At 40.3% G+C, this 24,267-nt stretch overlaps 1 protein-coding gene across 5 annotated transcripts in view; it reads right to left on the minus strand.

Moving 5' to 3' along the window:
• KCNQ1 (potassium voltage-gated channel subfamily Q member 1) overlaps positions 1–24,267 on the minus strand; it is a 335,815-nt gene that overhangs the window by 8,049 nt on the left and 303,499 nt on the right. Inside the window, exons 18-19 of one of the 5 annotated variants that reach the window (XR_005956268.1) lie at positions 19,382–19,458; positions 16,736–16,917 (exon numbers count right to left, since the gene is read on the minus strand). The exons of 3 other annotated variants lie outside the window; for them this stretch is intronic. The gene's annotated coding sequence lies outside the window, so the exon portion shown is untranslated. Of the gene's footprint in view, positions 1–16,735; positions 16,918–19,381; positions 19,459–24,267 lie in introns of those variants that run through there. One more of the 5 variants, XR_005956269.1, reaches the window with a different exon arrangement.

The following is a 24,267-nucleotide window of genomic DNA, read 5'->3' on the forward strand; positions in this document are numbered from 1 at the left end:
GGGCTGAGCTTCTGAGGAACAAAATTGACAGGTTTTGAGGGTTACATGAACAAAACTTTTTCTAGTCAATGAAAACATTTTCTGAACACTGTAACCACTGTCTTAACTGACAAATAAAATGGTATTTTTCAGACAAAAAGTATCTTTGGAAAGAAAGGCACTTGCTACACCCTGAGTTCTAAAATCAGCTCTTTTGCCTAAAGCTATCAGTGACAATCTCTGCTTTGAGATACTAAAAATTGTTCTGTTTTTTCAATAAACTGAGACTGTTGCTGCTCTTGTCTTGCTGTGTATTTTTATAGGAAAATATTTATCTTACACGTTTCAAAAGTGTAAAAAACCACTTATTTTTTGTAGGAAGAGCCCTTGAACAGCTGCTGAGAATTCACCATTGATCAGGGCGTGCCACCTGTGCATTCAACAGAGGGGGATGACCCTGGGGAGAAAGTTCTGAGCAACTGAGCCAGGATTAGAGCTCAGCAACAACCAGGATTTATAAACTAGTTGCTGGCTCTGATTCCCCAAAAGTTATCTTGATATCAGTGAACTGTTACAAAGGGCTTGACTTCTACAGTAAATTCCTAATGCACAGTAAAGAAACTCAGTTTGGTACCACGGTTTTGAAAAATTGCTTGGGGAATTAAACTAGCAACACCAGCATGTAGCCATTTGGCTACTGACTGCAATACTTGTGGCCCTTTAAAGCAATTTTTGTTTGTTTGAAGAATTTTGTTCTGGTTGTGCAGCACTAGATCTAGGGTAGCAAGTGCTCAAGCTATAGGAAATGGGAGAAATTACACGGTTGATTTATGCATCTGTTCTTTCCATCAGGATTGGGAAGGCAATTTTGATTAGCAAGTAACTAAACTGCAGAGAATTATTTTTCTTTTCCAAATGTTCTTTTTCTCAAAGAAAAGCAAAAGTTTTTCTAAAACCTTCCTCAAAGTTTCAGGAAATATGATGCCTCTGGTTAACTATTCACTCAGCTCAATTTCTTTAATGATTCTTAGGAGAGGGTAGATTACAACTATAATGTCATTTTTCAGATTAGGTGTCTCCCCTGAATTATATTTGAAACCAGTGGCAGTAAGAGACATGCTCTGATGGGTCAAAAAGTGAAAAAACTGTTATGAAAAAGCCAGTTCAGTAATATGTGATGGAATAAATAATATAATATGAAATACAGCAGACCAAATGCAGAATATTAGCAGCAGGTTATGAAAACTCTCTTCTATGATACTGCCACTTATCCCTATGAAGAAACAAGCAGCAACAACAGATGTGCTTATGTAAGAGAGCAATTCCTTTAAGATCTTAAAAATTTTGAGGAATAAGTAGAAATCAAAGGTTACAGACAAGTTGGTTTGGTTTTTTTACAGGTCACCTTCATAAGATTATTTGTCTATAACTTGCTGCTTGACTGACAGAAGCAAGGTAAGATGAATACAAACCACTCCTTTTAACAAAGAGGTTGTCAGGATGCTGGCAATTTGGAGAATTAAATTACAGGAGAGTGAAATGCATTTGGTCATGGACTGTTAGGGAGTATAAAACCTCAAAAGGTGGAAAGATTTTGGAACAGCACTTCTTTTAAGAATTTTTTTTTTGTTTTCTAGGTTCATACTGGAAGAAGGGAAATTCAGGTTAGGTGTAAGGAAGAAATTCTTTGCTGTGAGGCTGGTGAGGCACTGGAACAAGCTGCACAGAGAACTTATGGATGTCCCATCCCTGGAAGTGTTTGAGGCCAGGCTGGATGGAGCTCTGAGCAGCCTGGCCTAGTGGAAGGTTGTCCCCATGGCAGGGGGTTGGAACTGGATGATCTTAAGGTCCCTTCCAACCCAGGCCATTTTGTGATGATTCCATGATTCTTTTAGAAGTGGAGAGGATTCAGAAAGGCTTGAGGGTAAAAATATTGGGAAGGGATGACCTAAAATGCTAGTAAGACAGGAATGAGGACCATGATGGATGTGGCTGGAGGAGATGGTCAGAAGCAGGACTGGAAACAGCTGCCACTGAAGAAGAGAGAGCAGAGAACTGTGGTCTCAGTTCAGCGCTTTTGTTGCCGTTATTAACAACTTGCAAAAATATTTGGCTTATTTAAAGCACCCCAAAGTGTTGGAAATCAGCTTTTCCTGAGAGCCTTTCTTTAGTTCTAGGTATAGTCTTGGGCCACGAGGCCCATCTGCTGGCTCACCACTCCCCGGGCCAGTCCTGCTGGCCTCCCAGCTCTCAGTCCATGCCCAGATGTGTGCAATGCCCACAGATCTATCTGGCATCCAGAAAGCTATAGCCAAGCAATTAAAATTTGTGGTTGACTCTTGTTTTAGATAAATCAGATGAGACTTAAAACACATGGAAATTTTCAAGTTAGAACAGCATCCAAAATCTACAGTCTTTGGCCCAGTGCTGCCTCAGGATACAGCATTTTTTTTCTCAAAAATATTACGAAGGTCAGATTTTTTTTTTAACCCTTTCCTCTAAATTAACAGTGTATCAGTAGATAAACAAGGGAGTTTGGAGTATTTCTCCCTCCTTGCATGAAGCCAGGAAAGTGAAGGTGAGGGTCTTGTCTCTAAATATAACTTTCATCAAAAACTACTGAAGATGATCAAATCCCCTTATCCTATTAACTGAATTCTCTGATATTTTCAAGAATTAGCTTATCTTCATTAACTATAGCCCCACCTTCAGGAAACAGTATCTCTTTGACCAGACACAACTTTCCTCCCTCTCTGTTTAAAGATAAGACATGAGTTGGCAAGAAGGGAGGGATTCTTTCTTTACAAGTGAATCAATGATACCAGAAGTATTAGAAGTTAATGTATCTGCAAAAATCGCTGGATATCCATCCAGCACCATAATCATAAACAGCTTCCCAAATTATGCTTAAATTGAAATGCAGCCTTATGGAGGACGGGAAACAGGCTTGAGATAACAAGAAATATAGTGGAAATATTGATAAAAGAAACCAGGAAAAAAAGCCCCTTATCTCTGTGTAATAGTTTGAATAAAGTTCCAGAATAAGTGATGGTCATCTGGAGGGCCAGGAGTTGGACTTCGATGATCCTTGTGGGTCCCCTCCCACTCAGGATATTCTATGATTGCATATTTAGTGCATCTACAGCACTGTGCAAACCTGGGTGCACCTAACAACAGCAGATAAGTCCTGTTATTGCCAGCACAACGTGGGGGAAACTGAGGCAGCACAGCCAGCAGCCCACCTTCAGATACAATAAACATTCTTATCATCAGCTTGGATGAGTGTCTGACAAAACCTTAAAAATACTCTCTCTGTCCTGGGCACATCTTCCAGTCTCAAGGAAAACCTCAGAGCACCTTTCTGGTTTCTATTATCGAGACAGGAGGTTGGGAAACAGGTTGCTTTCTCATTCTCAATCACATTCTTGTTCAGCAGAACGTTTCTCTGTGGGGTCCCTCTGGTTGAGCACCCCGGTACCTATCTGCAGAGGAAAGAAAGGCTCTCTGTTTGGCTAACAGGCACTTGCATTTCAGATGCTTCAGCTCCACAGATGTGAAGAAAACTCCCCGTGGCTCTTGCCTCTGGAGGACCCTTTCTGCTGGCTTAACCGCGGCAGTGCAGCCTCTGAATATCACTCCATATTTTCCTTGTCAGGAGTTTGGCTGTCAGACAACAGCTTTCCCCTGGCTGTAGATTCCCGTTCCCCGTGTGGAACAGTGGCATATTTACAGCACTTTAGGGTTAAAAAGTGTAGAGTACAAGACCCACCTGGCATAAAAATATGTCCAAAACTCTTCTCCCCAACAAAATAAACCCCAAATCAACCCAACCCCCACTGTCCCCCTCCCCCCAATAAAGAAAACAAAAGTGACTAATCTTGACCTCTCTCCAAAGGGGAATGTTTTGCTTCTTGAATCCTTGGCTCTGGCTCTTGTATGATACTGGGACTATGACTAATAACCTCTTGCCAGAGTACTGCTGATAATTTCACCTTTGAGTAGCTGTTCTCATTCTGGACCATCATAGTATGCACTTAAGTTGCCAAGATTTTATTTTTAAAAAAACAAAGAATAAGATATACACTCATAATCCCCTGTGTTAGAAATACATTTTTCAGCTTTAACTGTAAGGTTTTGCCTGACAATTTTCCCTCCTTCCTCCAAACTGTTATTTTTCAGATGCCTGCTACGAAATGGTTCCCTTTTTCCTTCCTTTCCCTCAAACACTTTTTCTAATTCAAAACAGATTTGAGACTGCTGCTCTTTTTAAAGCAAATCTGCCATGTATCATGTCGTGTTAGGTCAGCACTGCTTATGTTATGTTTTGCACTTCACCCAAGTGAGGCATCCATGCTGCTTTTCAAAGGGAATAAAGCCAGACTAGGTGCAGTGGCTTTCATGGCTGGAATAGATCCACAGGTTATGGATCTGATCTTATGGCATGGCACTGGGGAGGACATCACTATCTGCCTTTTTGCTCAAAAAGTTAAAAACAAAGATAACTTCAACCGTTATCTCAAAAAAGTGGTGGTTTTTTTGGCCAGCTCCTTTTTCAGCATCCATAATCTCCTAATTATTTATAATTTGATAGTTGCTATATGGGCAAAAAAAAGGGCATAAACCCCTTTGTACCTAAAATGAGCTTAAAAAATGAATAACCATATGATGACTTCTGCAGCAATCAAAACTGGAAAGGTAAAAAGAGTGGGGGAGAGAAAGAGAGAGAAGTAATTACAACAACAGTGAGTTTTGAGTGAGTTTTCCCTGAGGGCTGCTGGTAATTAAACTAACGGCAACATGAATCTCTGTTTGATGTGGTCATGAATTTGTTTTCAAAAGAAAAATCTTTAAAAAGATTCTTTCAAGAGAAATTTTTAGAGAACAAGCTCAGCATGAATAATTAGACCAGAAATACTTTGATAAATATTATTATGGGGAAGTCATTTATGGGCCATGGCATCTGAAGGTTAGAATTCCTGGTGATAAATAAGGTGGCAAGTTTGCACCCATTTTGAACACACAAAACCAGGGCTGCGTTCCTGTTTGCTTGAGCCTGTTCCTCAGAGAGGAGGCGGCCTCTTGTTTTGCCATTGCATTAAGCTTTACAAAGACACAGATGCAAGACAGAAAATTTCAGTGGGAAAGCTCAGTGGAACGAAAGAAAACCACACACAATTCCAAAGGCACTTTTCATTCCCAGGGGCTGCACAAAGATCAGAGGTGAAATTCAGTGGTGATAAAAAGTCTGTGAGCCCACTCTACTCCCCCAGAGTTTCGAAACATCATGCAATTCTGCTGAAATCATATCCCTGGAAATATCTCCTTCAGAATCTTCTAAATATAAAACCACTTGCATTTTGTAGAAATTTAAGCATCCAGCAAAACCCCAGAGAAATCCAGAGAAGATGCAGGTGCTCTGCACCCTCTAAAATCACTGGACATCCCAAAAGCACATTTCATTTGTTTACTGAGCACTTCAAAAAGTGGAGGCAGATACAATCAATCACAAGCCAGCAAATAACCAACGAGTGAACTAGAATGTAATATATTTACCAGTGGAAACCCATGTTTACAAGGAAAAGAAACTGCTTGTTGGCTGTCATGGTGTTATTCATAAAGGCAAACTAGGAGATCTTAGGGATACCACGAGCAAAACTACAACAAAGGCAACCAACTGCTAATGAAGAAGGGTTTTCAGTCAAATTTCATGGGTCATACAAAGTCATTACCATGCCTGCAGGAGTTCAACAGCTCTGCCAGTTGAATTCGGGGGGAATGAAGTGATTATTTTGTTATGCATTTTGTAGTTTTAGAACTTTTGCTTAAAATTTCAAATCCTGAAGCCAACCAGCTATGCAAGAATATCAGCTCCAATTTCCAGAGTTAGCTTCTGACTAACTTTCTTGCAGAGGAAACCCCGAAAACAGATCTTCTGTATACACCAAGGTCCCAAAAACTAGATTTTAAAGACTCATATCTGTTCCCTTTTTTCCCTACTGCTTAAATAAAACCTTATGGCATTAAGACAATTTCCCAATTGGAGGCTTCATACATTTTAAAACGAAGAACAGATAATTTGACTGCTACTGGTGGCAAGTTCTGCATGGGTTAACTCTCCCAATTACTCCCATTGCAAGTTTCCCTCTGTTTTTGAGTCAGTTAAAATATCAAGGCTCTTTTCCATAACATTTTAAGCTATAATGCCTTCAAAAGTAAGCAAATGTTCCTGACAAAATAACATGCTTGAAAAATGTAATGGATGACAAAGATAACAAAAAATCCTTAGTGCATTTCTTTGTCAGTAACTTCTAGGAATACAGCCAGGCTGGGCATTTGTTTGGACTGGTAAACCAGGACTCAAAAGTGGATCTCTTGGCAGCACAAGCAACTGCTCCGTGGTGGAAGCAAAAGGCTCACAGTCTTTCCTAGCTGATTAATCATTATGACAGGCTTGAAGACTAAATGATCTGCCCAGCTCCAGATGTTAGATGTGCATCCATCTCTTATTCTTCTGGTCCTTAGGCAGTAGCCTGAATTGTTAATTCTGAAGATAATGATGACCATTTACTGCTCAAAACTAAAAAGGGCTTTGGGCCGTGTAATATTATATTATGATAGAGGAGGCTACTACGCAAGATCACACAGCACATATAGTCTAGACATGATGAAATGCTGGAAGACTCTTCAGGCAGAGGTGGTGACAGTCTTGACCATAAAGCTTTGTGATGTTCCCCTTCTCCATTTCCACCTCCAACCAGGACTGTTACCAATTGCACAAAGGCAGAGCATGAACATGCGGCTGGCTCTCTCCCATCCAGCCCCTGCCATCCAGGGCTGCACCAACCCCTGTTAAATCAATAACAAAATGTAGCTCCTCAGTGATGGGAGGCAGCATCTGTTTCACAGCACAGGGTAACACTCCTCAGCCTTCACAGAGAGGAACAAAAAGCAGTGATACAATGAAAGCAGGGAAAAGCATCACGGTTGCAGAAAGAAGGTACTGAATCCTGCCTGAGACAGCCAAAGAGCTCTACAGGATCTCCAGTAGCTGCAAGTCATGAGAGACGCCACTTTAGTTGTCACATAAAGGGTGGCCCTCCACAGAGGGACCAAGTTGTCTTGGGCATTTGCCAGGGAGACTTCAGTGACACTCGAGGAAGGGAACAGCAGGGAATCAGCACCCTGTGCCTGAAGCAAGCTGCAGCCTGCTCCTCCTGGAGACTGATCACTGGTGCTCACAGGGGCCAGACCATGCTTTACTTGGAAGATCTGGGTATCACCACACAAACTGGTATAGCTGCAGGCATGTCCTATTTTCTCTTTGCATATTTTCCTTGAATGAGTGAAAGAGATTACTCTGGAGTAATTTGTTCTATTTCTTCTCCTAATTTCTTTTGTTAAGTAGAATTTTTGCGCCAGTCCAATAGAGAGAATGATCAGGTACTCAGGAGAAATTCACTCACCCCTAATCATGCAACCTTTGAAAAAAAGTTGTCACACAGTACCTACTAAGGACTTTACAGATTAAAATGCTACCATAATTCAGAATTAATAAAGATTTTTCTCATCCATTTTCATGGATGTCTTTATGTGATTTGACTAACAGCTTTAGCTCTGACACATCTGCTCTGAAATGTGAAAGGGATTTACTTCAGTCTCAAATATCACAGCTCCTTTAGGGTGAAAGATGCTTCTGCTCATAGTACCTTAACTGTTGATTTATATTTTCATGGAGTAATAGAATGTCCTGGAAGGGATCCCAAATATCATCTTATAGTTCCAACATCGCTGCCATGGGCAGGGACACCTTCCACTAGACCAGGTTGCTCAGAGCCCCATCCAACCTGGACTTGAAAAATACCAGGGCCATCAAGAAACGAACGTTTCAAGTTATATCTAAGTTTTAAGATAAGTCCAGACCAACAGTGGGAATAACAAAAATTCCAAACATGACCAAGTGCTTCTGTTTTCACTTTTGACCTCCAAGTCTCAAAATGTTTATCATACCCAGTACTCATAGCTGAGGAAATGGAAACAACAGAAAGTGAAATGGCTTGCCTGAGGTTCTGCAAAAAACAATGTCTGGGGCAGGAACGGTGCCCACACTGCCTGAGACCCCCACAACAACCACACCAGTGCAAGTTTCTAGAAGGGACATGGACTGTCATGATGACACAAGTGTCTGACACTGCCTTTTAAGAGCTGATTTTCAGAGGGGACACAGGAGGTCTGGTTGCACTAACTCTTCTCTGGCTCAGGGAGTACCCACAGTGTACATGTGCAAGTGAGTACACCATGTGGGACCAGCTCTGATATGCATTATTTATACAACAGCTCTACTGACTTAAAAACTAATAAATCCACAGCCTGCAGATGATGTGCAGACACACAGACACATCATCACAAATACAACTTTATCTTGATTCTTTGTGTTTTTCCCCCTTGTTGCTGCACGACAGAGCATCTAGTACAATAGCAAAATAAGCCTCTGGCTAACGCGTAAGCTTGTCTAAATCACAGCCTCTCTCCAACGCAATAGAAATAAGTGCCATTTTCCAGGGAACCCTTTCTACAGGAATATTTCACACAGAGGAAACGCTGTCAAGCTTGTTTGCAATGCATTGCTGCAAAATGCTCCACACTTCCCTTACTCTCTGAGTGCCCTCGATTCCTGGTGAGCTTTTCACTGAGGAAGATCCATGTATTTGGATAGAAGTGAAGCACATAGCCTGTAACTTTGCACAATACAAGTGAAAGCACAATACAAGAGGTCAAAATGAGGTTTCTCTCCTTATGTATTGTAATTATGGTCTGTTTATAATTCTACAGTTAATTTAGGGCTTGTATGTCCCCGCTGGACAAAGCAGCTTGCCCTGTGTGGAAAATGACATTAACTCAATCTTTGCAGACTGTCCCTGAGCCTACAAATGCTTTTGTTAGTACAGTGAACACCTGTACTAATTACGCACTTCACTCACTCGGGGGTCACTGCTCATGGCAAAGGTTTTAAATCAGCCACCCCAGGAGACAGACATCATTATATTTCTGGAGCAGTCATTCCAGTGCTGCAAAACTAGGCATCCCTGGAAACAGACTTACACTCTGAAGCCTCTGAAGGTGAAAGACCGGGATACCCCATTGCTGGACTCAAAATATTGGAATGAATAGAGAAAATGAAGAGAGTAATCAGAAACTGCTGTTGAAATCTTAAGTTTAGCACTATTTTTAGTGATTCTGTGATTCTTCTGACTTTCATGTTAATAACATTTTTTCCCATCTCTCATTATATACCAATACCTGATGCAGCAAAGCTTGTAAGCATGGGAGAAATGTCAAATAATTTAATTTTACTTGCTTTCTGATTCACATGTGCTATTTGTGCACCTATAGTTATGCTGGAACTCAAATGCCAAGGTCCGCATTCATTTCTTTCACTGATGTAGTTCCCCATGAAGTCACGTTCAGTCCTTCCCAGAGAGTCCCTGTTCACACTGATGCTAATCAGCACTGGTACTTCCCTTAGCTCAATATGCAAAACGTGCAGAGTCAATGGCACATTATGTGAAAACCAGCATCTAAGGGGCTGTAGGGGGCAGAGATATCTGCACTTCACATTACTCTTCTCCTAATCACTGCATGTAAAAGCTGTCAGCAGGTTTGCCACTGGGAAATCACAGAGCAGAAGGTTTCTTTAGGTAGGTGCTGCCTTCAATTAAACACATGCCAAGGTGTCATGCTGCCCCAAGTAACAGCATTTTCCAAAGGCAAGGAGCACTGAGGGCGTGGGCAGAGCCCTCCATCCAGCTTTTTGCAGCTGCTCTGTGCCCCAGTGCCATATACGGGGTAAATAAAAGGGAAGCAGAGGCAGGATTTGTTTAGAAATAGCAAAGAACAGGAGCCAGGGCAGAAAAATAATGGAGCCAGGGCAAAGAAGGGATCCTTGAAGGATTTGGCATCTTCACAACTGCCTCCTATGTGAATGCTAAAAAGGATGCAAATGACCAAATACACAAATTCTTCCTAAGGTTCCTAGGAACTCTAACACTGAAGCTAAAGGCAACGAATCAATATATTTTCTATCAAATTATCTCCAAACTCTTTAATCTGTACTTCATCTTTACAAGCGCACAGCATAAATTTTCATGGACATGTAGATGCAAATTTTTCCTACCATTTGTGTGACCCTTTTCAGCCAGATTCATTAGGCAACGTTAGAAAAACAATAATGCCTTGAGCTCTGTGTACTGCAGGAGCCCCTCTCTCTCCCTCGGCTGACTCAGGAACGGGACATGTTTTGCAACAATGTCGCCTAAATGTACAATAGTCCCAGTTCACTCCTCTTTCATTCCAGAGTAAATGAGGAGTAAACTTATTGATGTCAATGGGATTAAGGTAATATAAATGCCCTGAAAAGATGGATCACAGTTAGCACTCAGAAGAGCACACTCCAAAGGTTTGTCCACTTGCACGCAACATATCCCCTACAGTAATAGAATCTAGTAAATGACACATGTCACTGCAAAGAACTCCTGCGACTAAATGGTGCATTGTGTAAAGCAAACCTTTCTTCAGTGCCCAGAGACAGTCTTTTCTTTTACTTTTTAAAACCCAACCCTGTCATGCAAATTCTAGCCAAGCTTTCACTGTTCCGTGATTTAAATTCCTTAAAACTTCACAGCTTCATAGAAAAGATACTATTAAAAAAAAAATCCAATTTAAACAGAAAACACCAAACTTGGCAGGGAATATTCAGACAAACTATAGTCTTGGAAAAGAAATGGCAAGGTTTCTAGCATACACTGTAAAAGTAATGAAAACCAAAAGTATATCTGAAGTGTAATTTAAAGAAATGTGTTTGCATTGTTTTCAGATAAAACAATCCTGAGGCCATGTGTAAAAGTCCTGAACTGCAGGACAGTAATGAGTTTGTGAATCAGGACTGTAAATTCCCTTGCTGTGAATGTGGGAGCCATCAGGAGCACACAGGATTGAGTCAGCAGTTACCAAGGCACATACATACAGCACAGGCCACTCAAGTCTCCGAACTGCCATTTATCATTTCCTGACAGAACAGTTTCTTGGCAAGCCTCCTTTAAAAACAATTTTTTTCCAAAACAACCAACCATTCCAGCAGGCTATGAATACCACTATAATTTGGTCTATTTTTCATATCAAGTAGACTATGGGCTCTGGTTTACAGTTAATTAAAGAAACCTTCTTTTCAGATTTCCAAATGTCGTTTGCAGCAGGGTAGAACCCACAGCGAGCCAGCCCTAAAACAGTGCCAGTTACAGACTGAACCGTATGGAAATGGAAGGAAAATCCCCCAAAACATAAATAAACCCAGGGTTTGAAGTTGCAAAGCCCAGCTTACATAACACCAAATTTGGTTGCCCTGCCAAACTGTTAAATTTGGTCTCAGATGAAAATTGCTGTCTTGGGCTTGACTGTGTTTCATTCTCCTGAATGTGTAATGGCTCTGAGCAGTCTGTCAGAATTTGAACTCCAAATGTTGTTGTTGTTATTATTATTACTATTCCTACTACACACTAACACTTTAGGTCCACACACAGAGAGAATCAGCCCTTGCCTTGAAAAATGCATGATCTAAAGAGATGAGATAAAAACAAGGGGTGGGACAAAGATCAGATTTTCATTCCTGTTTTAAACATACGCAACTGAGATATGGAGGGATTAAATGTCTTTACTGTGCTCACACATAAAATATCTGGGGCTAAACCTAGGAACTGAACCAATGTTTTTCAGTTCAAATCAACTTCATCTTCCTTCATTAACCCTTTACTTACTAACTACAAGTCTGCTCCAACCCGTGTTTTTAAGCTGAGATCTTAGAGCTGTGTTCAACCTTCGGGCAAAGAGGCTCCAAGCAGAGAAGGGGAACAGCACCCCTCTAACCTCTTGCAAGAATATATATGCTCATATAGCAGTGGTTACTCAGAAACTTATCACTTGAAGCTTTAGAAAAGTACAGCTCAGGAAATAAAGTCCCATATTCTGATTTCTTATTTAGTGAAGGAAGTCTGGATTTTGCCATTTCTCTGCAGAGTCCTCTATGCAAGCAGCCACAGAAACAACAAACTGTGCCATGCTTCAGGGAAAAAGTAAATAATCACTTAAGGGATTTCTCTAAACATCTGACCTGCAGCTCACACATTCTTACCAAAAAAAAAGAAGGGAAAGAAAGAGTAGTTATGCATGTTTCAGTAAAGAATTTTATTACTTGGTCTTCAGAAGAGTTTGTCAGGCTTAGTGATGTGACCATTTAGCTGGGGAGCCTGTTCCAGTGTCCAGCCACCCCCTGGGTGAAGAACTTTTTCCTGATGTCCCACTTGAACTTCCCCCGATGCAGCTTCATTCCATTTCCTTGTGTTCTCACACTGGTGGCCAGAGAGAGGTGATCAGCGCCTCCTCATCTGCTGACCCCTTGCCCTAAGAATGTGTGATTTTAGATGCTCTTACTTTTGGTCAAATAAAAAGTCAAGGTTTGGTTTTGTTGCTGGTTGGTCCCTTTTTTTTTTAATAGAAACAATAAATGCACCTGGGATTCAACTTCCAGATAAATTTCAAGTCTTCACTCCAAAATATGGGTATAGGAGAACATCAAAAAACACTTACTAGGCTTAAAAATAACTACAGTAATATGCAGAAAATGATGTGTCTCTTCCTATCTTTTTGCTTGGAATAGCTGAAGCTTTTCAGCCAAAACATTCCTATAAGTTTAAGTCTGAGATGCCCAAAATGGAAAACTTCAGGTCAGGTGACTAAATATGCACACAATTAAAACACAGTCTTATAGTAGGTAATGTCTTACAAAGTTTTGGTAAGGATCTGAAGCACTCCTGATGGCCAAAACCAAGAGGTGTGTATGCATAATAAACCCTAAAATACAGTTAGTGGAAGACAAACTGCTTCACACTTGGATTCAGTATTCCAGTTTCAGTTACTTTTACAGAAAAAAGGGCTGCCATTACATGCCTTGATCAGAAAATAGAATTTCTGTTGTATGGGAAATTATGGCATATCACAATTTTTTTAACCTCTAAAACTATTGAGATATTTCAAGGAGTGGAGCTGGCAAACTATTTTAATTTAGAAACACATAAATGACTTGAGCTTAATAATGAATGTTGATAGTACTGAAATGTTTCATTAAAAGAGTAAAAACTCTATCACTATTCCAAAGGGCCTGAAAGGAATAAAAAGACAACAAAAGCCGACTAAGTACAGCCTTTCAATGTCCTTGGATTAAAATGCTGACCACAATGAAAAAGTCTAAATCAATGATTCCAAGAAGGTTTAATGGAAAATGTTATGCAAGTAGTCCTCTTCACATAAGACAACACAGAGGTTTCTAATGGAACTTCTTTTCCCAAAAAGGCTGATTTTTGCCACCTCAAACTAAAATAAGGTGTTTAGGACTTCTTACTATTTGAATAACATCTCCTCTCCATGACAAAGCCTATCAATTTCTCAGTCTTTACTAGCCACCAGCTTGCCCTCCTAAAATGTTGCCCCAAGTACCTGCACACTGGGGAAGCACTTTGGAGAGGCTTCTGAAGAACCACCTACCAGGAGGCCTATCAGTTTGGAAATAATTTACAAAATTGCAGAATTTCCTGTTTCTCTAAGTAGCTCCAACTAGTTTTTTTCAGCAGAAATCCCTGGGGAGACAAACTGGTTTTCCCTGTACAGAACTGCAACTGCTAATGCTGCAGAGTAATAAGATTGCCAAAAAACCTTTGAGTGGTTTTTGGATGGTTGAAGTGCACCTTATGATCTCCAGCTTTGCTCAGGGTGAACAGGCAGCATGTTTTACCTGGGAGTCTGACATGCAGACTGAATTTTGGGATCACTGTGAAAATACAGGAGGATGGAGGTCCTCTAAAGCTAGCTAGACATTTGCCATCGACTTTAAAAGCAGCAGCTCAGTCAAGAATAACTAATTTTTATCAACAACACACTTTAGGATTACTCCCAAGAGCATTCAGGCCAGGGCTGGCCCTGGAGGTGATTCAATCTGCACAGTCAATTTGTGTCAGTGTTAGTCTACTTTTTCAAATTTTTACTAAAAAAAGTCTAACCAAGACTTTTAGTTGTAGAAATGGATGGAAAATATAAATCTATCCAGTGATTAGAGGTGAAAATTTTCCATTAATCTCTGGTTTTACTCAGTTTCAGTGATAGTAGAAACCATCTTGATCCTATAGCCCAATTTGTTAAGCCAGTTCTTGTACACATTGATCTGATTACCGGGGAAAATACAGAGGGAAAAGAAAACAGTAAGAGCTGGTCATGTGGTTTTATGAGACATGGATCAGAAATCTTAGCCCTGGTTGCCTCTTGAGGATGGTAAGAAACTCGGGTTTATGAAGGATATCCCTGCTAAAGAAGGAATGCAGAGAGATCTGCAGGCTGCACAGGGAAACTCCACGCTCCATGACACACCTGGAAATACCAATGGAGAATCTCAACCCCTCCTGACAGGACCAGTGCACCACCAGAAGCACCATGTGAAAGGAATTTAACAAAGGCAAGGAAGATGTTGAGGATCAGCGCATGGAAAACCCACTTGCATGGGGTAATTCTGGGAAACACAGAGGGGCATTGCCCTTTGAAGGAACCATGCCTGTCTTCCAGCACATTTTGGGTGCTTCCCACAAATACTTGTACCTCAAATTGCATTCAAAGAGTTAATATGGATAATACCTGTTTCCTGGCAATCAGGATGTGCCTGCTGACTGTCTGAAATGCTTTCTTAATGAAACCTTAACCTCTGCTTCCAGGAGGACTCTTGTACCAGGCCAATGACCCAGCAGCAGGACACCCTCCTCAAGCATCCACAGGAATCTCCCTCTTTGGCTATGAAGATTTCTGTATAATGTTTAAAATCCTCTTTTCTAGACAGGCCATCTAACTCTGTGGAATTATGACACTGCTTCTGATATGAATGGCTCTCCTTGCCACCAACCTCCTCCCTGCCTTTCCCCCAGAATAAAAAATCCTGGTTGGAAACCAAAACAAATAGTAGATTTTTATCATGCAGAATTTGTTAATAATACTTTCCCTGAAATATTTCCCAGGCCTTTTTTAATGCTCAAATAAAGGCCCAAACATTTACAGCCAGCACTCTAAGCCAACTAATAATTTATTTGAGCCATACTGAAAAGCTCAAGGGGGATTTTGAATGAAAAATCTAGTGAATAAACTGATAGCCAAATACTGCCTTGGAGTCCTGCCACTGTAATACATAGGATGCACAGAGAAAAGAAATCTTTATGTCTCTGTCAGTGACAGAGACATACACTTAAAAGCAGTCAATGAGAGGATAGTTAAGTCTTGTCAATCTAAAGCAGAAAAGATAATGTCTTAGAGTAAACCATGAGCTTTAATATTTCCCAACTTCAGTAGCACATAGATGATTAGGTGATAAATGCCTACTGCCTTAAAAACTTAAATACATATATATATATATATTTAATCATTTTACAATAAGATAAGAATGGCAAAAGTCTGCTTTCAGAACTTCATAAGAAACTTAATACATGGAGAATTCCCAAAGAGTCTACTGACTATTACAGAATCTGCATGTTCAGACCAGGATTAAAACTCATAGAATTAGAAAAAAAAGGAAGAATTTTTTTCAAAGTCACTTCAGAACTATAAAATTGCTTTGAAATTTGAAAACCTAAGCTAAGCTGATTTTCAGGACTCAGCTGCCATCTTGCCACATGTAAAATAAAATATATATCAATAAGTAAAGAATTTTAGGGCATGTATATAAACAATCTTCTCAAGTTATTAGTTTGCAACATGAACTTAAGAACATGAGAAAGTTTATTCTGTAACTGAAAAAGTTTTTCCTTCCTCCTTTTGTTTTGTCTCATATTTTTCATCAGAGTTCATAGCTGAAAGAAAATGAATTCATGTAAGAGTAGCAACATGAAAAAATAGACTTCACAATTTACTGCACAGTAGTTTGTTTCCAGTATTGCAATAGATGGGAGTTTGAAGCACCCTGTGGCTTTGGCTGGAGCAAGAGCACTGGTTTAGCCTTGATTTGAACCTGCTGTTTACAACACGCTGTAAGCCCTTCCCATATGGCTGACTTTTAGTGAGGTTTATGTGAAAAAAAAAAACCACTGCCAACCGAACACAGGAAAAAGGAAAATATTTTGCATGTGTGTATTTATTTTTACAATTACTTTGGAGTGCAAAATGACTGAATTTATATTACAGAAAATGTACATTTTACTCTGACGAAATAACTGTGCTGCTCTTTCGCTTGTTATTTGGCTTGCATCTAACACACAAAAGACGTGGGACATTCCAGTGGCAGCCTCTGAAGAGACTGGATGTCCAGACTGCTGAGGTTTTTGCAGCTTTCCTGAACTGGGCTCCTGGTGCCTTTTAAATATTTTGCCCCATTAACCACCTTGGGGATATTCTGTGCAAGTGAGTATGCACACGAGTGTATTTAATTGATTGTTTCACCTTCTGAACTACTCAGAAATCTGGAAATTACTTTCAACGAGCAAACAAACCATTGGAATAATCTCTGGAACTTATCTCAACCTCTGGAGACTCCAACGTTGAGCTAAACACACCAGGAAGGCTGGATTTGTATTTCAGCACTTCTGTTTCCAGCTACAACTCAGAATCAGAGATGAAATTTAAGAGGAAGAACAATTTATAGCTAGAAACAACTCAAAACTAATTTAGCAAGGCTCACTTGTGAAGCATTTCACGTGTCCCAACTGTCCCTTTGCTGCACACGCTTAAGCCCCAACCAAGACTTATGGCTGCGAGCACATACGTGCACTGAGATCATTCCTCATCCCATTTCTCAGGAAGCAGGGGGACAAGCACAAAGAAATGTCTTGGTGATGCCTGGGCTCCAGAGCACACTCCATCTCACAGCTGCAAAACAACCCAAAGAAGAAAGATGCTGTCATAATTAAAAGTATACAGCATGGCCTCATGAGATTTGGGTCTTGAGTGGATTGTTTGAGAGAGAGAGCTCTGAAGTATGTAAAGAATTTAACTACTAGTCCCATGGTTTCTGTTCCATTTTTCATCCCTAGCTGTGCACGTTTTTCCTGTTGCCACAGCTCCCGAAGTGTAACACACCTCTCTGACACACAGTGACACTGTCGTGGACACAAATACATCTTCACACAAGGCAAACAGATTCCAAGCAGCTACAGAGCTGGGAGGAGAACAGATTTACAATTGCAGAAGTGGAGTTGAGCCTCCCAAATAGAAATGAAGGGGATGCAAACTTCTGAACTTTGGGAAAGTTTAAATCTGTCTTTTCTCAACTCACAGCACTCTGACTCAATACTCATCTCAATGCCTCACTGCAGTTTGGGGAGACAGGGAATAATATTTTTATTATTTCCATTCTACAGATGGTCGAGCTGAAGCACTGCAAGGTTTATTGACTTACTCAGAGTTGCACAGCATGCTTGAATGGAAGCAGAACCCCAGCTGGCCTGATTCCCACTCCCGGGCTTTTAGCTGTTACACTCTCCTGTATTTGCTCCTTTTAACATCTGATTATTTTACTGCCCTAATCAGCTCCCCATTTTATACTCAAATTATTTCCTTAGGTTACATTAAACCCTTTTGTCACATTACCCAGACAAGACTACAGATATATTTTTTTCAGCCATGCATAGGCAGAAATTTAGTTTCTTTTGTTTAAGTGCAAACATGCACAGGGTCAGTGAAAGGATCCAGACTCTGAGAAATTATTCCTCTGCTCATTTTCATGTTCACAACATGAATTACATTAAGAGCAGAAATTAGTCATTAGCATCTCCCTGTATTTACTGAAAAACTAATAAAACATCACATTTTACATGCTTGTTACTGCATACTTTTGTTAGCATATCACCTCTCCCACCACCAATGACTAAACAACCGACATAGCTGGATCTTGGCTGAGGCTGCTACAGAACAGCAGGAACACTGGTGAAGCATCTTCCAAAACTGAGTTATTTATCTGGCCAGGGAGATTTCCCCCCCCCCCCCCCCCCCCCCCCCCCTCTCTTTCTGTGCGTGCTCATGAACCTGACCCAACACGTTTCCAGAAGAGACTCTGCGGTTGTTGTTGCCAGACAATGCCTGCAATCATTTTTCTCCAGCCGTACATCCAAACTAGAGGGGGAGGGAGGGAGGGGGGGGAGGAAGAGAGAAAAGCTCTTTTGTTTGGAAGTGTGAAGAGCTCTGTCGAAACACGTCTCTTCAGGGTAGTTTTAAGTTACAGAACTGATAAGAAAAAAAAATCCAACGTAATGATTTCCCTCTGCTTGCTGTGCCTACCCTTGGAGCACTCCCCTCTGCTTCTGGTGCCCATTAGGAATGAGACAACTCTTGAATAGAAGACCCTCCCTGAAGGAATACATTCTCTACACTTCTTTTTTTTTTTTTTTCTTCCCCTAGGTTTCACAGAATCATAGAACCATTTGGGTTGGAAGACAACCTCTAAGATCAGTGAGTCCAACAGGAATCTGGTCTCTGTAATTCTCCCCCTCACCACCACCAGGTACTCCCAAAGGGGCTTCTGTCTCCACATTAAATTGATGGAGTGTCCCAGTGTAGCTGACAATCTCTGCTGATCAGGCTGTTGTGTTCAAAACTGATGGACTGTGGGGCTCCCAGAGAGGAGGGCCAGTGCTTATTTGGAGGCTCTCTTCCATGCAAAGTATTAAACTTATGAGCTGGGGAAACTGCCTCTGGCCAGAACCCCGTCCAGGGAAGGTTTAAGTGAAAAATAAAAAAGTCTCTTAATGGGTTAGCAATAAAACCATGGGATCTGCTAGAGCATCTGACAGTCAGAGAGAGTTAGTTTACCCATGATATAACTTGGTTGACAAAATTGAAGGGAAGACATCATGCATTAGCTTAAAGTGGGTTGCAAAAGTGGTATGTAAGAAGCGATGTAGCATCCACCAGGGAAAAGCTCTTGATTGCAAGGAGAGCGGGAAAACAAGCCAAACTGTTTTTTCACACTAATTAATTAAATAAATAATATTCCTGCCAAAAAGTTGCCAACCGCCTTCAAACTGCAGAGCAACGTGTTCACACTGGATTAGCCCAGGAACGTAGTTCCTGTCCGTTCCTGCTTACAATTTTTTTTGATTATTTTTTTAATAGAATAAAAAAGGTGCCTTTGCTTTGGAAAGAATTTTTTAATGTGTGACTACTGTAATGCAGAATAAAGCAGCCAGCTTAATCTTTTTATGAAAGATGAACAAAATAGATTGGTCTTTGTTCAAGTTTGTTCTAGAAACAAGCTGGACTTAATCCTTTCAATAACAATCCCTGAATCTGTTCCTACAGTACTTTAGACATTTTTCCAAGGAAAAAAGATACGTACCTAATCTCCAAGGTACCCATGCTGCTAATCTGGATCCTGCTGTGCTAGGCTACTCTGCTACATCAGGTTTCTTTTCTCTTTAAGACATACCAGAAGAGAGAAAAAAAAAAAAAAAAAAGAAAAAAAAGTCTAAACAATCAGAGGAAAACTACAGTTAGCTCAGGGAAAAGGGGAATTTTCCAGTTTAAATGGATGTGCAACCAATAATAAGCATAAGCTGTTTATGCAATGAACTTCATCATTTTACTGTGCCTCTGCCAGTTTACACTGTCTCACTGTCTAAAACTGAAATTTACTCTGTGTCTGTGTGTTACTCAGTCTCTCTGGTGATGTGAAAGAAGAATATGTTCAGATCCTCTCAGCTCTTTATATCAAGGACAGAGGTTTGCACTTCTACATGGTTAAAACCAAGTATGAGGTAATCTTCAGCATTCCTCATGTGGTAGAGAGGAAAATATACCTAGAAAATATGTCTCTCACCAATCCTAATCAAATTAATCAGTTACTTCTGTGAATTAGTGATTTAAGGAAAAAAAGGCAGGCTATGAGATAGGGCCTCATAGACAAAATTATCTATTACATAATGAAGACAATTCACACATTCTTCCTTTACCAAATATGTTCCAATAGTCTGGGGCCATCTGGAAATTCATACATCCCTTTTGAAAAGCTTTTACTTTCACTGTCTTCAAAATTAATAACAATTCTTACGTGCCTTTTTTCCCCCACTTTCCCAACTCATTAAAAAACCCATCCAAAACCCAGAAAAAAAAATCTCATGGCTTTAAAGTACAGCCACATACAACTTCAGGGGCTTTTTTCGGACATCTGACACACAGAGACCTTTCTCCACAAATGGACACAGTGAAAGTAACAAGGATCTTTGGCACTGACCACAGAATGGTTTGGGTTGGAAGGCACATTAAAGGCCATCCAGTTCCAACCCCTTGCCTTGGGCAGGGAACCTTCCACGGGACCAAGTTGGTCAGAGCCCCATCCAGCCTGGCCTTGAACACTGCCAGGGATGGGCATCCACAGTTTCTCTGGGTGACCTGTGCCAATGTCTCACAGTAAACAATTTCTCCCTAATATCTGATCTAAGCCTCCTCTCTTTCAGTTTGAAGCCATTCCCCCTTGTCTTGTCAATACATGTCCTTATAAATAGTCCCTCTCCTGTAGGCTCCCTTCAGGTACTGGAAAGCCATAATTAGGTCTCCCTGGAGCCTTCTCTTTTCCAGACTGGGATTCCATTTGGGATTTCTCAAAGAAATCCCAACCCTCTCAGCCTTTCCTCACAGGAGAGGTGCTCCATCCCTTTAATCATCTTGGTGGCCTCCTCTGCAGCTGCTGCAGGAGGTTGATGTCCTGTTTGGGCTGGGGACCCCAGAACTGGGTGCAGTGCTCCAGGAGGGGTCTCAGCAGAAAACAGTAGAGGGGCAGAGGAGCAGAGAGGCAGAATCCCTTCCCTTGCCCTGCTGCCCATGCTGCTCTGGATGCAGCCCAGGATACAGTTGGCTTTTTGGGCTGCGAGTGCACATGGCTGGCTCATGTTCAGCTGGAGCCAAAGGAATGCATCAGTTTGTACTGCTGCTGATAGCAGCTTCCTGTTCACAACTTCTGTAAAGAATATGGGAGAGGATCAATGTCTCTATCCCTTTATGCTGATCCAACAAGCAGATCAGACACTAGGCAGCTGACAAACATTTCTTGAGGGCGGGGAAAATTGCCATTGTTTCCACATGCAGCCCAGGGTCCTGGCTTCTGACCAGACCTCCCTCCTGCGACATCTCTTGGGCCAGCAGATCCCTTGCTTACCTACATGAGTCAGAGGCAAGCAGAACTCAACTAGAGATCAATATTTTCTTATTCCTAGGTTTTCTGGGAAAAATTGTTCAACAGCTTTGTATATTGGGCTCTGCAGATGTGTCAGCATGCTGCTGTTTTTACACAACATGCAATGATAAATCACTGATCCCAAACTAGCTTCTGTTCTTCACGGAACTTTCCTGTTCTCAAAGCCCTCCTGTGCCTGATAGGTTCATCAGCTGCTGGAGAGATTGTGAATAAACTTCTTTATTTATGATGGGCTGTTCACTTCTCTGGAGATGCGTCCTGCTTCGTTTTACAGTGATAGAAATCCATGAGCAAACAGATCCCTGTTTAATCATAGCACAGGACAAGAGTCAGAAAATACTCCAGGAGCAGAGAAGTGACAGATACAGGGGCTGAGTCCTGAGGCTTATGGAGTGTATACCCCCCCAAACAATGCTCATGTATTTCACACCGAATACTGCCTTCGACTAACTTACATGTCGTGAACGAGCCACTTTGTGAATTTTTGCATTAACTAAATACAAGAATGGGAAATAACACTGTAAATTCCCTGCTCACACAGCTAATGGCTAGACATTATGAAGGGACTTATTCAGATAAGTAATAGCCTCCAGCCAATCTTTTCCTTAAACCATACAGAAGGCAATAACCTCGTACAAGCCCGGGCATGCTGTCCCTTCCACTTAAATCTTCAACTTGCCTGACAGTACATTTATTTTTCCTTTAATCAAACCACGCTGACTGGCCATTTCATAGGGTCTACCAGTGAAGTAAATGGAAATTAAATTATAGCCCTGCACTTAGAATAGGAAATTAAAATTAATAATTAAAAACCCCATATAGGAAGAAAACTTTGCAGTGAGTACATACATTAAGCAACATAACAGGCACATGCAACAGGGTATATAATTTCCAAAGGACAGAGAGACAGGTTCAGAAATTGTTCTGGTTCCACATGATAGCTCAAACCAAAGGTACATTTACTTTCATCTTAGTTAAAAGACACAGAGGAAAACCCCTTCTTAATCATAAGTGAATAACTACAAGATGCTGTCAGTGACAAATATTTTAGATTCCAAATGCTTTCTTAGAAGTTAATTTCACAAGTATGACTATGTGTCAGTGCCTGACCTAGCTCTCCTTTGAACTTAGTTTCTTATGACTACAGTGACCTCTTATTTTGGCAGGCCTGTTCCCAACAGGAGAAGCTGGAGAAGCCACAGAAAAAGGAAACACCGTGTGAATGCACACTGGAGGGGTCCTTTACACACTTACACCATGTGCATGGGCAACAACAACCATTATAACCACTTGGATTATGTATTCATTATCACCATTTCAGGAAAGACTAATCTGATCAGGATTTAATGCATGCTACACTCCATACTAAAAAAGTAAAAAGAACAAGGGAAAAGAGAGACCCTGCTTCAGGTGTCTTCTAGTCCAAGTAGTACAGAGTGACAACAAATGGGGGACAAGAAGGAAACAATAGGCAGCATGATGAGCATGATGTGAACTTTATCCTGGCATGAGTTTTACAGAAGGATCTGAAAAAAAACCTTTAAGATATTTATGGAGACCCACTCTGAGCAGATACACATTAATATGTTTATGTATATATATATATATATATATATATATATATAAAATCATGAGATGAAGTACACATGGGCTTCTCTAGGTTATACAAGCTGCTGTAAGCCACGAGCCAACAAGGTGACAAACAGGAAGGATCATGAAAGATCTTTAATCTAAGGACCATACACTCAGTATGATGGCAAAAGTGTTAGAAGGATGCAAAGAGAATGATGAAACCTCAAAGCTGAGGGCTTGGAAACTTGGAAACAGTTGTAGATACCTCAGTGAGTTAAGACAGGGTGAAATTATGCATTTATCAACAGATAAAATAACGTTGCAATAATAGAAATTTTGATGGCAACAGCCTAAACAAGTCTTAATATTAATTAAGAACAATAATTAATATGATTTTACCAAGTGAAAACAAAAATCTATTTTCAAACCATTATTTCCCCTGAGTAAATGGTGTAACAGAAATAATCTGTGTCCTCACAATTCAACAAAATAACAACATTTCAGAAAAGGTATCAAGATTTTGAAGAAGTTACTCTGTCTTGCTTGGAAGTGGATAGGCTGAGTATGGTTTTAACATTGTGGAAGAGAGGTCATATGAGTTTCTATGCTGTTACTCATTTCTGCAGTATTAAGTTCTGTACAATAAAAGCATACTCTTTAAAGACTACAAATTCTGGCATCCCAAGTCTATAACTCATGTTACAAATGTTTACAATTACAGCTGTATTTACTTTTCCTCTTCAATTTTTCTCCTTACAGTGAAACTGATTTATGTTACTACTGACAATAAGATGGAGAAAGAAGAATAAAATTTTCATAATTAGTTTATGCAGTTCGTGATGGCTATTAGTAAGGGAGATGAAAGCATGAAAGAATCATTTATTCTTCATAATAAATTGGATTTTAATAGGAAATGGCACAGGTACTCTCTGGTAACCTGAAAATTCAGTTGTTAAAGATCTGAAGCTCTGAAGAAGATTTTTCCATCTTCCTCATGACTTGTGCTTTGTGACAGGTTAAGGACAGTCTTTAAAATCATCTATACTTGTGTCTCAGGACAACATATTCCATAAGACTGGATTTAATGTAAATTACAGTGTGTTGGCCATTAAAGGCACATTATAAAAAATACTTGTGTCCATATGCAAGTAGTTAATGTTTTAAGAAATATCTATTTTACTTAAAAAAATTACAAAATGTATCCATGTATGTTGCATGTCTTAATTTTATGTACATTAGTAAGTATTACATATGTCAACCATATATTAACAAATCTACAGTTCTGAATGTTGCACAGTGCATGCTTTTTTGTTTCCACACTTTTGAGGACACTGAAAGATTCATCCATCAGATAAAAATGTGGTGGGTTCTACTCGGTACACTATGAATTTGTTCTGAATCTGACAGATTAGGGGCAGTGCTATATGAATTGTGTAGGTTACTGGCAAAGTTGTATGAAC

This window comes from Pyrgilauda ruficollis, unplaced genomic scaffold, assembly GCF_017590135.1.
Source record: "Pyrgilauda ruficollis isolate IOZ18807 unplaced genomic scaffold, ASM1759013v1 scaffold55, whole genome shotgun sequence".
Taxonomy (NCBI): Eukaryota; Metazoa; Chordata; class Aves; order Passeriformes; family Passeridae; genus Pyrgilauda; species Pyrgilauda ruficollis.